This window comes from Ixodes scapularis, unplaced genomic scaffold, assembly GCF_016920785.2.
Source record: "Ixodes scapularis isolate PalLabHiFi unplaced genomic scaffold, ASM1692078v2 PGA_scaffold6__148_contigs__length_123643588, whole genome shotgun sequence".
Classification (NCBI taxonomy): domain Eukaryota; kingdom Metazoa; phylum Arthropoda; class Arachnida; order Ixodida; family Ixodidae; genus Ixodes; species Ixodes scapularis.
This window is the reverse complement of record NW_024609881.1, coordinates 1,038,418-1,052,840: the sequence shown is the minus strand read 5'-3', so window position 1 is coordinate 1,052,840 and position 14,423 is coordinate 1,038,418. Positions and strand designations below refer to the sequence as shown.

Genomic DNA, 14,423 nt, shown 5'->3' with positions numbered 1-14,423 from the left:
TGCCTGAAGATTTGGCAGCATAAATAGAAGATCGTCACCTCAAAGATATATAAGTAAATGCACCTTTAAATTATCTGAAAGATGTTCTGCAAATCTTTTCCGGCGCTTTTATCCTCAATAGACACGTTATAGGTGATTTGGAAAAGCTTTAAATAATGTTTTTTTATTATTTTGAAGCTAATTTAAATAACTATATGTGTTCCTCACGCATATATAACTTCTAAAATATATAGAAGTTTATTATCGCGTTTGTTATGTGTTTTTATTATCGCCTTTTTTTACTGGAACGAATGGTGTAACTATGACGATTGCACACTTAAACTCTCAGAAAGTGTCGAATTAAGTAGCTTCCGAATTGAGTAGAGCATGAAATCCTAATTTGTTCTATTTAACAAAAATCATCAATTAGCGAGGGTGGTGCTTATTTGCAAATAAAATTGACCGGCATTTTGTCAAGAGCAAACCTCAAGAACCAGGCTATGCCAGTTTATCCAATATAAGAAAATGTTCACATGGGTAAGCACTGTTTTAGGTCAGATTCGATCTCAGTACGAAGGTGCTCATAGGTTAGAGTGAACAATTTCAGCCACTCCTTTTCGCATGATTCGTCGCCCGCATCATGCTGCTGAGAGCAAACAACGCTAGTTAGAAAAACAAGCATTGCGATTGTCGCTTAGTGTTTCTATAAAATATAGACTGGAAGGACTTGTCCCGTGACTTTCGTGACATCTTGAAAATTATATTGCCTTGAGTTCAGTCGTCTCGTCATCATATATGTATTGTGAAACGTATTCCATAAAACACATTTTATGGTGTATATGGCGACGAACTGCCCATTTCATGATTTTATTCACTGTAATGAATTCCTTAGTTCAAGGGCAAAACCACGAATCAACATCTAATACTGCGATACAAAGTTGTACCAATCACGGGTATTTTAGGCAACCTACTTCACTTCGCGAGAACATTTCGATTCAGGTACAATGTATGTGACTCTGGCAAACGAAGGGATGTTGAGTCGTATTGGCGACGAGATCTTTGGGTGGCGCCGCCTCGCGGATGCTTTCTGTAACCTAGTCAGTAGGACGCTAGCAGACGACGCTATATGTAATCGTATGAGACATTTCTGTTAGTTTACAGCAGGAACGATTGATAATTATTTTTAAAATTTTATGACGTGTCATGAGCTTTTGTGGGACTGAACGGCAGCCCCTCCCAAGCTCTCTTGATAGATACCAGCTTTAAGATGTTCGAGAGCAAGCCTAGAACTTGGTAGCTCGCGCGCAGTCCAACGCGGATGCGCGGTTGCGCTGGTAGTGCTTGCTGACTTTCTTTTGTTCTGGATTTAGCGTGTGGCGATTCTTTGTCTGTTGGTCCTGATAAGTTTAATCTAATTTTAATCTAGCAGCGTTAAGTTCGCATTCAGCAGGGCGTGAGGGGACAACTGTGCACGCGCGCGTTGTCGTTGTGGTGGTATGGAGCTCGCCGATACCGACGCTTCCGTCCAAGGTAAGGAATTAGCACGGCTCTGGAGTTGTTTCCAAGCATTCGTACGGAACTGCGTGAACCAAGTCTGAATTATTATTGTTCCTTTGCAGTGACGCTTCCCCTCTCCAGTATCAACGAGTACGTGGCACAGGAGTTTGCCACATCTCGACTTCTGCTCGAGGGAGAAGCCGTACTGGAAGCTTTGCACGTTGTGACGTGCAGTGTTAAAGAAAAAGTTGACAGTAACAGCACGTTTGTAGGTTTCGTGCTGCAAATATTGGCTTTAAGCAGAGACCCGCACGAGCTCGAGATCGTGGTGAAAGAGAAGACAGTGGCAGCTGCATCATGCTCGTGCAAAGCAGGATACGCATGTTGTGAACTCTTAATTGATCTTCCCTGCTCTCGGAAGTTCCCTTTCCTGACCCTTTCAATGTAGAATGTACGCTAACAAACCTCGCATGCTCGTTTCGGAGGGGTAATATTTCGAGAGGGGGTTCCTCCGCTGAGGCAGAGCGTGCGAGTATTTCATTCTGAAAGCCGGCAAAAGTCAATTGCTTGGACTGCAACAACTTCCCCATTGCATGAACCTTCAGTGGAGCTTGCTAAAATGAAAACGATACTTCGATGGAAGCGAATTACAAACGTATTGGAGGAAACCAGTCTAATGTTATGTTGATCATACAAATTAAGCTAGAAAGGGAAAGTATGCTCGGCTTATGGTTCCTCATGGGTGCCACTGTGAATAGAGTGACTAATGCCAGCTTCAACGACCCTTTTTTTTTGTGGGGGGGGGGGGGGGAACGGGAACGGAACGGACGGACAAGCCAGAAGATTGACAAACACATGCGGGAAAGGTTTACATTAACCCATGATGCCAGGATAAGGTGGTGCAGACATCAGTGCGTCGGAGCCATACCTTCCACTAACTTCTGCCACTGCCATAATTTATACCATACCATTTTAAGGCTTGTATGTAAACACGGTAAACATGGAAGCAGGATGTCATCTCATTGCTTCGAAAAGAGTGCTTTTGGCGATTTTGTATATCTCAGAAATTCATTGTAAAGGCTTTACTTCACAGTAGCACTGTTTTCATTTTTAGGAGCTACAAATGCAAACACATTGTGGCCATGCTCCTGTACATCCATGCCACAAAGGTGTTTGAAATCTTGTCGTCGACCGACCTGCCACAGCAGTGGGGGAAAAGTCAAAAACAGGGTGTGAAGGACAAGTATGCGCCCAGGCCAATCATTGAGTTTCCCTGCGTAAAGAAGGTATGTATGTGCAAGAATACAGCATACTACAGTGGATGGTAATTCTAAGAGGCAGCAAGGAAGTAATGTAGGCACAAATGCCCAGTACATGCGAGCCGCAATTGAGGCGTATCTCTGCGCCATCTGCCGATGGCTCGCCTGGTTTCGACTATCATATAGCGCATGCCTCTCCGACTGCTTACAGGCACGTCTGTTCTTCCGCTATTCTGCAACATGGTGCTCGCCTCAGAATCTGGCAAGACGTGCCACTTCAACGGCCGCCGTGATAAGTGCCTGCCATGGATGCTGCGACTGGAAATAGCACGAGTGGCTTGTGGTGCATATCGCAGGCCAATAGTGAGTCTGATTGCTGAGTTTGGCAATTCTGTGTTTTCCTTCATATGTCACGAACTGTTTTTTTGTGTGTGTGTGTGGCCAGTGACATTCACTGTTGATAGAAAAACTCCATTTATAGGGCCAAGGTCACGCAACACCAACTGAACTGGACAGTGCTTGCCTGGCAATAAACCCAATCCAGGGCTAATGTGCTTGCTTATCCGAAATTCTAGATCAAGACAGCGAGTGACGCAAGTCTGGAGGGAGACGTCCTGGGCAAGCTACTGCAGGGGCTCCCATATCGCTCTGCTGCTCACCGTCACCGCGAGGAAATTCCCGTACATGGTTAGTCCACAAATTACTTTGATTGTTGGTATTGTGCCCGTAACATTTAGCAGTCACCTATAATGAAAAAAATATTATGAAATTACACTGCAGTCTAAAAGTTTTAGCTTAAAGAACGCCTGTCAGCTGCCACATACTGATTGACAGCTTGAAGGAACAGTTGCATCATTGCCAGTTCTGAGCTACTCTGAAAACATTTTGAATCTGTTGACCAATATGGGCTCCTTATAGTGTTGTCTGCAGGATAGATTAACTTGGATCATTCTGAATAATGGGTAAGCGCCCTGTCACGTTCCGCGTCAGGGAAAGAGACAAAAAAGAAGTGTGATATGCTTGTGAAGAAGCGAAAAGTACGAGAACAGGAGATTCGGCGATGACCAATAGGACGGGTAGACTTGGCTATGACCCGGAGAAGCATCAATGACTCTCGGCAACAACCCGAAAGGCGACAAGAAACTTCCTGTACGTATCCATTCTTGGCAGTGGCCCGAACTGGCACCGGGAGGAACCTCTGTACCAACCTATTCTCGGTAATGACCCGAGGCAACCTGAACCACGGCGAGGGTCCCATCACAAAGTGACAAGGACGCACATCCAGCAGTATAGATTAACTTTGGCTGAAACATCTTGGATGAGGTGGTCATCTGGACGATATATGTGAGAATGTACCAATGTCTAGTAGATATATAAATACTTGAGCGCTGATATGTCATATTTTATTAATATACATTTACTCTGGCCAACCACAAGAGTGAAAGAAAATTATGCATGCGGTTGGAAGAGTAAATAAATGTATATTAATAAAATATGACATATCAGCGCTCAAGTATTTACATATCTACAAGATGTGGGTACTCACATCCATCGTTCAGGCGACCACTTCAGTGAATATGTTTCAACGAAAGTTAACCTATATTGATGGATGTGCGTCCTTGTCACTGTGTGAGGGGAGGGACCCTGGTCATGCTTTGGGTTGCCTCGGATCATTGCCAAGAGTAGGGGGGTGCAGAGGTTCCTCACAGTGTCCGTTCGGGCCGGCGCCGGGAATGGGTAGGTACAGGAAATTCCTTGTCGCTCTTCAGCTTGTTGCTGAGAGTCACTGATCTCCAGGTCACAGCCAAGCCCACCCGTCCTATTCAGTCATCGCCGAATCTCCTATCCTCGTGGTCTTTGCTTCTTCATGAGAACGCCACAATTCTTTTTGTCTTTTTCCGTGAGGCAGAATGTGAAAACTTCCTTTGCTTTGCTTAGCTCAAAAATTGCGAAGTAATAATTTTCACCCAAGATCTTCAATTATTGTACTGGTGGTAGCTACTAGGGGTAAGCCACCATATACCAGTAGAGGCCCAGGTGCTTTATCTATACAAGGGATGGGAGGTGGGAAGGCCTAATATTAGGAAAAGTTGACCCTCAAGGTATGCAATGAATTTACTGCCACACATAGATATGCTTTAATTTGAAGGACCAGCAATCGAGCTTGCTCGTTTCCTTTCACCGATAGTCGAGCCTCATTGGTAAAAACCACTAACTGTGATGTGCTGCATATGCTTTCATGTGGACTCGATAAATCTTGTTGAAATATATATAAATTAATTATGCTGAAATACTCAAAATAGGGACCGAGAATGGAACCCTCTCTCAAGTGGGATGTATCCTACTGCTTGACAATGACGTACCTCTGCGAGAAGCTGGGACGGATAAAGTTGTGTCATGATTTTGTCTTGTAGCTTTTCAGTGCATCGAGCCAGAGGAGTCGCCATCCCCACCACAGAGGCCAGCGACACTAACCGAGACATTAAGAATGATGAGCAGAGATAATCAAGCATCTGATGGCAGCTTCTACGAAGCCCTCCAAGAAATGTTTTCAAAGGCTGTTGTGGAAGATATTGCCACACTTACCATCCAACAAGCAGAATCGCCACTATGGATGGAATACAGGACTGGTCTGATTAGTGCATCGGTGGCCTACAGCGTCTACACGAGGGTGAAGGCCTTGAGGACAAAAATGGGTCCCCATGATTTGCGTCCCTTGTTCAAGGTCCTCATGCGAGAGTCGACCTTCCAATCAGCTGCAATGGCAAGAGGGTCGCAAGACGAAAGCACTGCCAAGAGGAAGTACTTGCAGGAGTCAACCCACGCCAACCTCACGATCCAAGACAGCGGGCTTCTGATAATGGAGTCGTAGCCATGTGTTGGGGCAAGTCCTGACGGGATCGTCACTTGCGACTGTTGTGAACGTCGATTGATTGAGGTAAAGTGCACAGATGGCATGCAAGGTTTCAAGAGCAGAGAGATGATGAAGAACAGTAATAATCATATGCTTAAGAAAACAAGCAGGTATTATTGCCAGGTGCAAGTGCAAATGGGTATTGCTCAGATTCGAAGCACAGACTTCTTTGTCTATAAAGACGAGCACACGCACATACTTTTTCCTGTGCATTTTGATGAAGTATTTTTCAGAGATGTAATTGAGAGGGCGGTTTTCTTCTTTAAGGAGTATATGATACCACTTATTACTGCGGTTTAGCCTCCTATGCACTGTGTTTGTGTAATTCTCTGATTTTACACGACCGCCAATTTAGCACTGTGAAACAGGATGCTGAATCAAAATTTGGATTTACAAGGCTGCAGAAGTGTTCCAACAGGATGCTAGAAGCCCCACAACATTACTCGTACAGCAGTATCTCGAACAGCTTGCCATATTTTTGGAAAAATAAGGGTGCCATTGAAGGAGGAATGTGACATTGCGATTCTCCCAGAACTGTTGAGGATGAGAGCAAGCGGCCACGCCTCTCTCCTCTTTGCTTCAGTTCACCTCCTCAAGGAGACGAAGCGAAGGGTAGAGGGGTTGTCTCATCGGCCTCATTCAGTCGGGCCTTTTTTTTCCAAAAATACGGCCATCTGTTTCAGATAGCGCTGCATGAGCGATGTTTTGGAGCGTGTAGCATCCCGCCTATCGCTCCTGCCATGCCTTGTCATTTAAATTTTGGATCAGCACAAGCACTGCTTCGTTTTATGCTTCTCTGCAGTCATTGTTTCAGTGCTCCTTACACCCACTGGTTTTGTGCAGTATGTGGCCACTCATTGAAGACATTACCTTGGGGCGTCTTTTTACCGTTTTGGAACCTTGCATGTCATTTGTTCACGCAATCACACCAGTCGCCACTGGAAAAGTGGTTGTCTTAATCTTAAAAAGTTGTGATGCACGTACTATTATTAACAGTCATCCCACTTCCCTGTTTCATGAATTTTTTTAAGGTGTTCTTTCAAAATTGTGTACACCCAGATGTCTTTTTTGTTTAAAATGTTTTAGACTGCTGTGAGTTATATGTAGGGTGTGTACTTTCCGGTGTTTATTTGTGAGAAAAATCGGCGGATGTTTTTCGGTGTTTATTTATTTTCGAAACACCGGTGTATTTCGGTGGAACGTCTCACGACGAGGCTAAAGTCGGTGATTACCGGTGGAAAAAAATGCGATTGATCACAGACAGAGAGTTCTAACTTTATTCACATATTTCATACACTTCTCGAGGAAGCATATATTTCTCACACTTAGTTATTATCGTGGATGGACGCATACTTCGAGAGGCTTGCATCCGCCATGGCAGCACGTTCCTTGCGATTCACAACCCGCAATTTTGAAAACACACTCTCCACATTTTCGCTGAACACAGGAAATCCCAAAATGTCCAGCCAGGCTTGGGACAGTAGTGGCCAGTACGTCAGGTAAATGAAGTTTCTAAAATAACACTGGATCAACGGTGCTAGTCAGAGCATGCTGGCGGTAACAAAGAAACTCTGATTCTAGGTCACTCAGCTAGCTCTCGTCTCGGAGGACCAGCCGATAGATACTTTTAGGGTGCCTTCAAAGCGCACATGAAGGCTCCCTAGATACTTTCATAAGGCACAAATCCCTCTGGCAGCTCCACGTTCATGCACGGATTAACAATTGGCACGCGGAACCAGAACGATGATTCATCCATGAAATCTGTAGCGTAGTCCATCCTGAGCTTTCCGCTTACTTCCCATCCTGGTGGCCTTCTACTCCGCGTGACGACGAAGGGAAGCAAGTCTCGCGTTGAGGAAACCCGCAGACGCGGGACGGACGCGCCTTCTCAAACACGTCTACAATTTTTTTTTTACAGAACGGTTCTTTTATATACAGCGAAAAACTCCTCCGCCAACAAAACCCTTTTTACCGTTTTTCCAAAAGCCCGTGGAAACTAAACAGATAACAAGGAACGCATCTCAGTTCTGAAAGGTCAGTAGCCCTGTACGACACGGATGTTGGCAGTGTCTTCCAGGAACCACAGCAACATCTGATTACGTGGCTTGCACCGACATTACTTGCCAGACACAATGGGGAAAAGGCACGTATGAGCGTACCCTCCGCTGCGTTAATTTTTCCACAAAAGGGGGCCATGGGCGACACAATGGGGGAAAGGCATGTGAGAGCTTAGCTTTTCCACTGCGTTAACAAGACGCTTTTCACCCCCAGAAAGGAGGGCGGACTGACGCCACTGGAAGAATGAAGGATCCACGAGATAACACGTTTGACGAACCTCTACGGGGAGAGAATTTCGCTAGGTCGGAAACGTGCAACGACGGGTGTTTTTCGGTTTTAACCGGGGCGAAAATATCGAACCACCGGTGTTTTTCGGTTTTAACCGATTTTGTATTTTTGTCACCGACGGATGTTTATCGGTGTTTTTCGGTTAAAACCGGAAAATACACACCCTAGTTATATGTTATGAGTGGAGGACAAGTAGATGAAAACTATTTTGATATGTCAAAGGTGTTTTACGAGTTAAATATACCTCTTGTGCAAATTATTTTTTATGGTACATGTCTAGAATTATGTACCTGGTTCACTTACGCTGTTAGACTTGTCATCCGCTAACAGGACCAGGTGATCAATTCTTGGTCCTCTTACGCTCAGCTGCTCATCTTCACTTATGATGTCAAGTTGTTGAAGTGTCTTCTGTTCTTTTAGACTATGTTATGATAAAGGATCATGTCACTCATTTCCCACTGGTACAAGCATAATCGATTGTTCCTTAATCCCACAATCAGTGAAAGCTTCGTGCCTCCGTCATGGGATTAGTGATTACACCCGTTTTCTTCGATTTGGAATTCAGTATCTATGACTAGAGCCTTGGGCATTGAACATGCACAAAAAAAAAAGCTCGTAGAACTTGACGCCAAACTTTATTGTTATCACTGTATTTCGAGCAAAAGTTACTGAGAAGCTAAAAGTAAAAGAAAACGTGTCGCTGGCATGGAACTCAGCTTTCACGGAAACAAATATTTGTCGTCTGCAAACAGTGGCTTCGAGATATTTACAATTCCTGCAAGCGTAGTGACAATGCTGTCAAGGTATGCAAGCAGATCAAGTGGGAACCGCTGCTGCAAGATCTTGAAGCGTTTGATGCGCTGAATGCTTCTTTCTACATGCACTCTGGCACTCGCAATGCTGGCATTTCTTTTTGCGTCACCAGGCGACAGCTGCTTCTTCTGGCCAAGAAAAGGTGGCCGGATCATCTCGAGCCCATGCTCATAGCACAAGTCTTCAATTAAAAAGCCCCTATCTGCCATGACCTTGTCAATGTGGGGCTCACATTTGGTCAGAACTTCGCTTTCCCGGGTTATGTGTGTGTCGGAGGTCCTACCTCCGTAGGCACGGCTCACATAGCTAATGAGGCCTCCAGGGGTTGTGCAAATCAAAATCTTAGCAGTATAGGTATTTTGTAAATGCTGTACGTTAAGATCTGTGATGGCAGGTCTTTTGGTCGCTCAATTGCAATCTCTGTGCAGTCCAAGACCACCCTTGTCATGCGGTATTTATCGAAGTGCTTCGTGAGGCATGCAGTGACGTGGTCCTTGTCAGGCAAGTAGATTGCATGCCCTAGCACAGATGCTAGCAGTAAAATGGCCTCCTTAAAGATACTCGACGCCGTAGTGCGGTGTACGTCGAACAGGACGGCCAGCAGCGAAAAAGACACATTGTGGTAAAGCTTGGTGAAGACGAGCAGGATGACATCCTCATTGCTAAGTGAGAAGCTCCTCTTCGACTGTTTCCTCCGAGCGTCGGTGAACAAATTGGCAATGTTATAGAACAGCTCCAAGCTTGAAATGCCCGTTAGCACTAACAGTGCCTGTTCGTCCTTAACAGTGGAGATGGTAATCAGTTGTCTTCTCCCCTCAGTCCATGTGTTCACTTGAACAGCGATATCTAGCTTGAGGTTACACAGCTCCTCTTCAACATCTGAAATTGTTCACGTTGGCAATTGGGAATATGCACATTCGATAATGCAGAAGCCTGCACAATTCACAAAGGTTCCTGCTTTTCCCTACCATTGTCGAGTAAAAAATGGGGAAGCTGCAACACTCTGTCTACTCGGCTACCTTTCTACATGAACAAATGGTGCAAATAGAAGCAATATTGCAGTTTTACACTAGTATCTTGAATATCTGGTGCATGTAATTCTCTACATTTAATGCCCTTCAGGTCAGCCTATGCTAACACTTTCAATCAAACAGAATAAATGCATATGCCATCTCCAAGCATACAAAATACAGTTTAAGATTGGGAAAAGTAGTCATCTCTGCAGCTGCTAGCCATGGAACGATCTTTCTTTAATACTGTCACGAATGACTGGTGAAGAGGCGAGAAAGAACGAAAGAAACTGAATGTTTAATAAGGCGAACTTGTGCCAAAACAAAATAAGTGGCGCCGCAGGCGTCGGCATAGCAGCAGTGTCAAGCGCTTGGGTAAGATCGGCTCCAGCTCGTCACACAGAGCCCTTATTATACATGTCTGGCCTTCGAGCAATCGGCGTAGAAAGTTCGGTGCATAGGACATTCTGATTATGAACATGAGGGAAGGTTCTCGAATTTACAAAAACGTTAAAAAAAAGTGTGTCCGCTGCCCGGGTTCGAACCTCGGTCTTCTTCGTGGAAGCCGCGCACGGTGACCAGTAGGCTATGTGCCCGCTTGCGTTGATGCGCGTGGCAATACAAGCACAGACAATGATAACAGTGTTATATCCTCCGACCCTCTTCGAGTTGCAATTGCGGTGTACGAAGAACCCATTTAGGTGGCCGTCCAGATTGTGTTCGCCGCTGGGCATGCGCTGTATAAGCTTGCCTCCATATTAGGGTGCCATCTTTCAGCACTCAAGAAAGGTGCCAAGGCACACAGAACCGATTAGCGGCCAAGGTTGGTGCGTGCTTGCCACTTGTTTCTGACGTAGTTAGATGGCACCCGAAAACGGTGGCTCGCGATTGCTCGGTAACAAGCAGCCCTCTCCACATCTCGGTGCAAAGCATTTGCGGACGCACTCCTTCCACAGGAATGCGGATAGCATCATCACCTAAATGGGTTCTTCTTGCACCATGGTTAGAATGCTGTAGAGGAGCGTGTGCTGTGTACCAGGCCAATGACTACTACAAATGTGAAGGCAAATGAAACACACCCATGATGGTGGCTGCGCTGTTCACACCAGCACTGGTAAAGTGGGCCAGTCCGGAAGCGGCTGCAACTGTGGCAGGGTCGGCATCGGCCTCACATTCAGCTCCAGAACTCTGGCAATCTGCAGCGAGTGAAACTGCTCATCGAAATTAAATGGAGAATCAATGCCTTATCTATGTTTCTAAGGACACAAGCACAACATAGATCAAAAATGCAAATTAGTTGCCTTGGCATGTGCTTCGATAGTGAAACTAAAGTTTTGGCATTTGTTTCTGCTGCGTGAGAGTGCAGGCAAACACAAGTGCAAGCACTGAGCTTGCACTTGTAGCTTCCACTGTAGGTTCTTGCTGAAGCTGAGTATAGTTTTTGAGCATTTCTACGTCCGAGGCATATTAATTGACATGATTCACAAATCGTAGCCCCCCCCCCCCCCCTTTTCCCCCAAACGTAGCTGCCTCAAAGCTAGATATGCCCTTCAGGTCAGCCTTTGCTACCACTTTCAATCAAACAGAATAAATGCACTAGCCACCAAGCATACAAAATACAGTTTAGATTGGAAAAAGTACATTCTTTCTATTAACTTCGTTGCTGAAGTCATCTCTGCAGCTATTAGCCATGGGCAGTTCTTGAAATGAAAGGATAGCATGCGTGAGTAGATATTTCTTTAATACTGTCACGAATGACTAATGAAGAGGCGAGAAAGAACGAAAGAAACTGAATGTTTAATAAGGCGAACTTGTGCCAAAACAAAATAATAAGTAGCGCCGCAGGCGTCGGCGTAGCAGCAGTGTCAAGCGCTTGAACAAGATCGACTCCAGCTCGTCACACAGAGCCCTTATTATACATGTCTGGCCTTCGAGCAATCGGCGTAGAAAGTTCGGTGCATAGGACATTCTGATTATGAACATGAGGTAATGTTCTCGAATTTACAAGAACGTTAAAAAAAAAGTGTGTCCGCTGCCCGGGTTCGAACCTCGGTCTTCTTCGTGGAAGCCGCGCATGGTGACCAGTAGGCTATGTGCCCGCTTGCGTTGATGCGCGTGGCAATACAAGCACAGACAATGATAACAGTGTTATATCTTCCGACCCTCTTTGAGTTACAATTGCGGTGTACGAAGAACCCATTTAGGTGGCCGTCCAGATTGTGTTCGCCGCTGGGCATGCGCTGTATAAGCTTGCCTCCATATTAGGGCGCCATCTTTCAGCACTCAAGAAAGGTGCCAAGGCACACAGAACCGATTAGCGGCCAAGGTTGGTGCGTGCTTGCCACTTATTTCTGACGTAGTTAGATGGCACCCAAAAACGGTGGCTCGCGATTGCTCGGTAACAAGCAGCCCTCTCCACATCTCGGTGCAAAGCATTTGCGGACGCACTCCTTCCACAGGAATGCGGATAGCATCATCACCTAAATGGGTTCTTCTTGCACCATGGTTAGAATGCTGTAGAGGAGCGTGTGCTGTGTACCAGGCCAATGACTACTACAAATGTGAAGGCAAATGAAACACACCCATGATGGTGGCTGCGCTGTTCACACCAGCACTGGTAAAGTGGGCCAGTCTGGAAGCGGCTGCAACTGTGGCAAGGTCGGCATCGGCCTCACATTCAGCTCCAGGACTCTGGCAATCTGCAGCGAATGAAACTGCTCATTGAAATTAAATGGAGAATCAATGCCTTATCTATGTTTCTAAGGACACAAGCACAACATAGATCAAAAATGCAAATTAGTTGCCTTGGCATGTGCTTCGATAGTGAAACTAAAGTTTTGGCATTTGTTTCTGCTATGTGAGAGTGCAGCCAAACACAAGTGCAAGCACGCCGAGTATAGGTTTTGAGCATTTGTGCGTTGGAGGCATATTAAATGACATGATTCACAAATAGTAGCCCCCACCTTCCCCACAGCGTAGCTGCCTCAGAGCTAGACAAGCTATGGCATAGACGACACTACAGTAATATGACTAACCACCTGGTAGGTATTTGGCTTCGTTCAGCGACACTGATGCAGAAAGACAACTGCAGTATTCAACACACCTGTGATTGTTGCTTCCTCGGTCATGTCGGCACTTGTATCCGGAGCCACCCCTGTTGCAGCAACACTTGTAGTAGGACCTCTACTGGCTGAACATCATATGTAGAGGGACTGTGTGTTAGGGCTCGGGCATACTCCACCATCACGCTTTGTTTGCTAGCCTGCGCTGCCATTCAGGTGACACACAGCTTAACAAGAGGTTCTCCATACTGCACGCGAAGGTTAAGAAGTGTTATGCCCTGCAGATTTATATATCTTGATTAACTGCTGGACATGGCCCAACAAATTAGCAAATGATTTATCAATTTTTAGACGAAGATAGATTATAAACTTAAAAGCTCTTGCTGAAAAGCATACCACACTTCTTGCTTAAAACAGTTGGGTCCGTAAAAAGAGCGACCAGAATGATTCGTAGCAGGTGTACGACAGCTTCGAAACGAACCCCGCCCCGCCCCGCCCCCCCTCCCTTGGTTCATTACCAATTACCAGTGACTTACTCGCTCTTCCAGGTCTCGATCGCGGAATTGGTTTCGGCCGTTTCGCGTCAAACGGGCGAATAGGCAAGCATTTACTTGGAATGGCTCCAGGAGCCAGCCACCGCCTCTTCCAGCCTGTAGAGGGAATGCATTTGTTTACTCGTTTGCAAAGCACAGGAAGAAGTGAACTCGAAACTATTGATACAATAACACTCACCGAGCACCTTGTAGCCCACAGGGTACACGAAGTCACTTTCATCGAAGTGCTTACTACATACGCGAGAGCTTTTCGAGTTCGTCTTGCCCATTTTCAACTTGGTCAGCCACTCCTTTCTGACTTTCCTGTCGCGCGGATAATAATAAAAACTTGCGCCCGTCTCACCGTGGTAGGTGTTGCACTGCGGTACCGAGCAGTACACCACCATCTCGGCGCTTCGACAACGTGTGAAACAACCTTTGTCGCGTCTAGAAAACTTCAAAAGGAACGATCGCAACCACCCGAGCACCGAAGCGTAGCGCGGCCGACCTAGGAGGAGGCATCCACCAGTCCTACTGCTTACGTCACAAACGATGATGATGATAGCTGGAAAGCGCCCGCTATAGTTCGCGCACGCCGCCATACGACGTTTTGTATGTTGATGTAGATTTTCCTTTCTCGTTGTGCAGGTATAAATAAGAGAATTTTATAATTTTTGTACCTGAAAATAAAACTGGATTGAACAAACGATAAAAAAAAAACTTTATACTGTAAACAACTTATTTTTCGTGGGCTCAATATTTCGCGATTTAGGTCAAAGCTGAAGTTTCGGAATAATTCGCGGGTTGTAATTTTCTCGACGCGGTGGAATCTCAATATAAATTTCAATCTGTTTACATTTTACCGAAATTCTTTGGGGACCCATTTTTCGCGGATTGTAGGCGATTTGCGAAATTCTCAGAAATAAGTCCTCGCAAAAATCAGACCGTTTACAGCAGTTGGTTTCACGGCCTAAATAGTGCATAATGACGAAACAACGCGCAGAATATAT

The 14,423-nt window shown here is 45.5% G+C and overlaps 2 long non-coding RNA genes and 1 pseudogene across 2 annotated transcripts; 1 reads left to right on the top strand and 2 right to left on the bottom strand.

Moving 5' to 3' along the window:
* The first annotated feature begins 2,725 nt into the window (after positions 1-2,725).
* LOC121833032 lies at positions 2,726-3,401 on the top strand. Its single transcript, XR_006076521.1, has 3 exons — positions 2,726-2,762; positions 2,947-3,098; positions 3,311-3,401. It is a non-coding gene; the product is annotated as an uncharacterized LOC121833032 (long non-coding RNA).
* A 5,226-nt stretch (positions 3,402-8,627) lies between these two features.
* Positions 8,628-10,901, bottom strand: LOC121838331 (annotated as a pseudogene).
* Positions 10,902-12,476: 1,575 nt separating this feature from the next.
* LOC121833031 lies at positions 12,477-13,474 on the bottom strand. The gene is made up of 3 exons (XR_006076520.1): positions 13,417-13,474; positions 12,922-13,008; positions 12,477-12,517 (listed from the first exon to the last, which is right to left on the bottom strand). It is a non-coding gene; the product is annotated as an uncharacterized LOC121833031 (long non-coding RNA).
* Between the last annotated feature and the right edge of the window lie 949 nt (positions 13,475-14,423).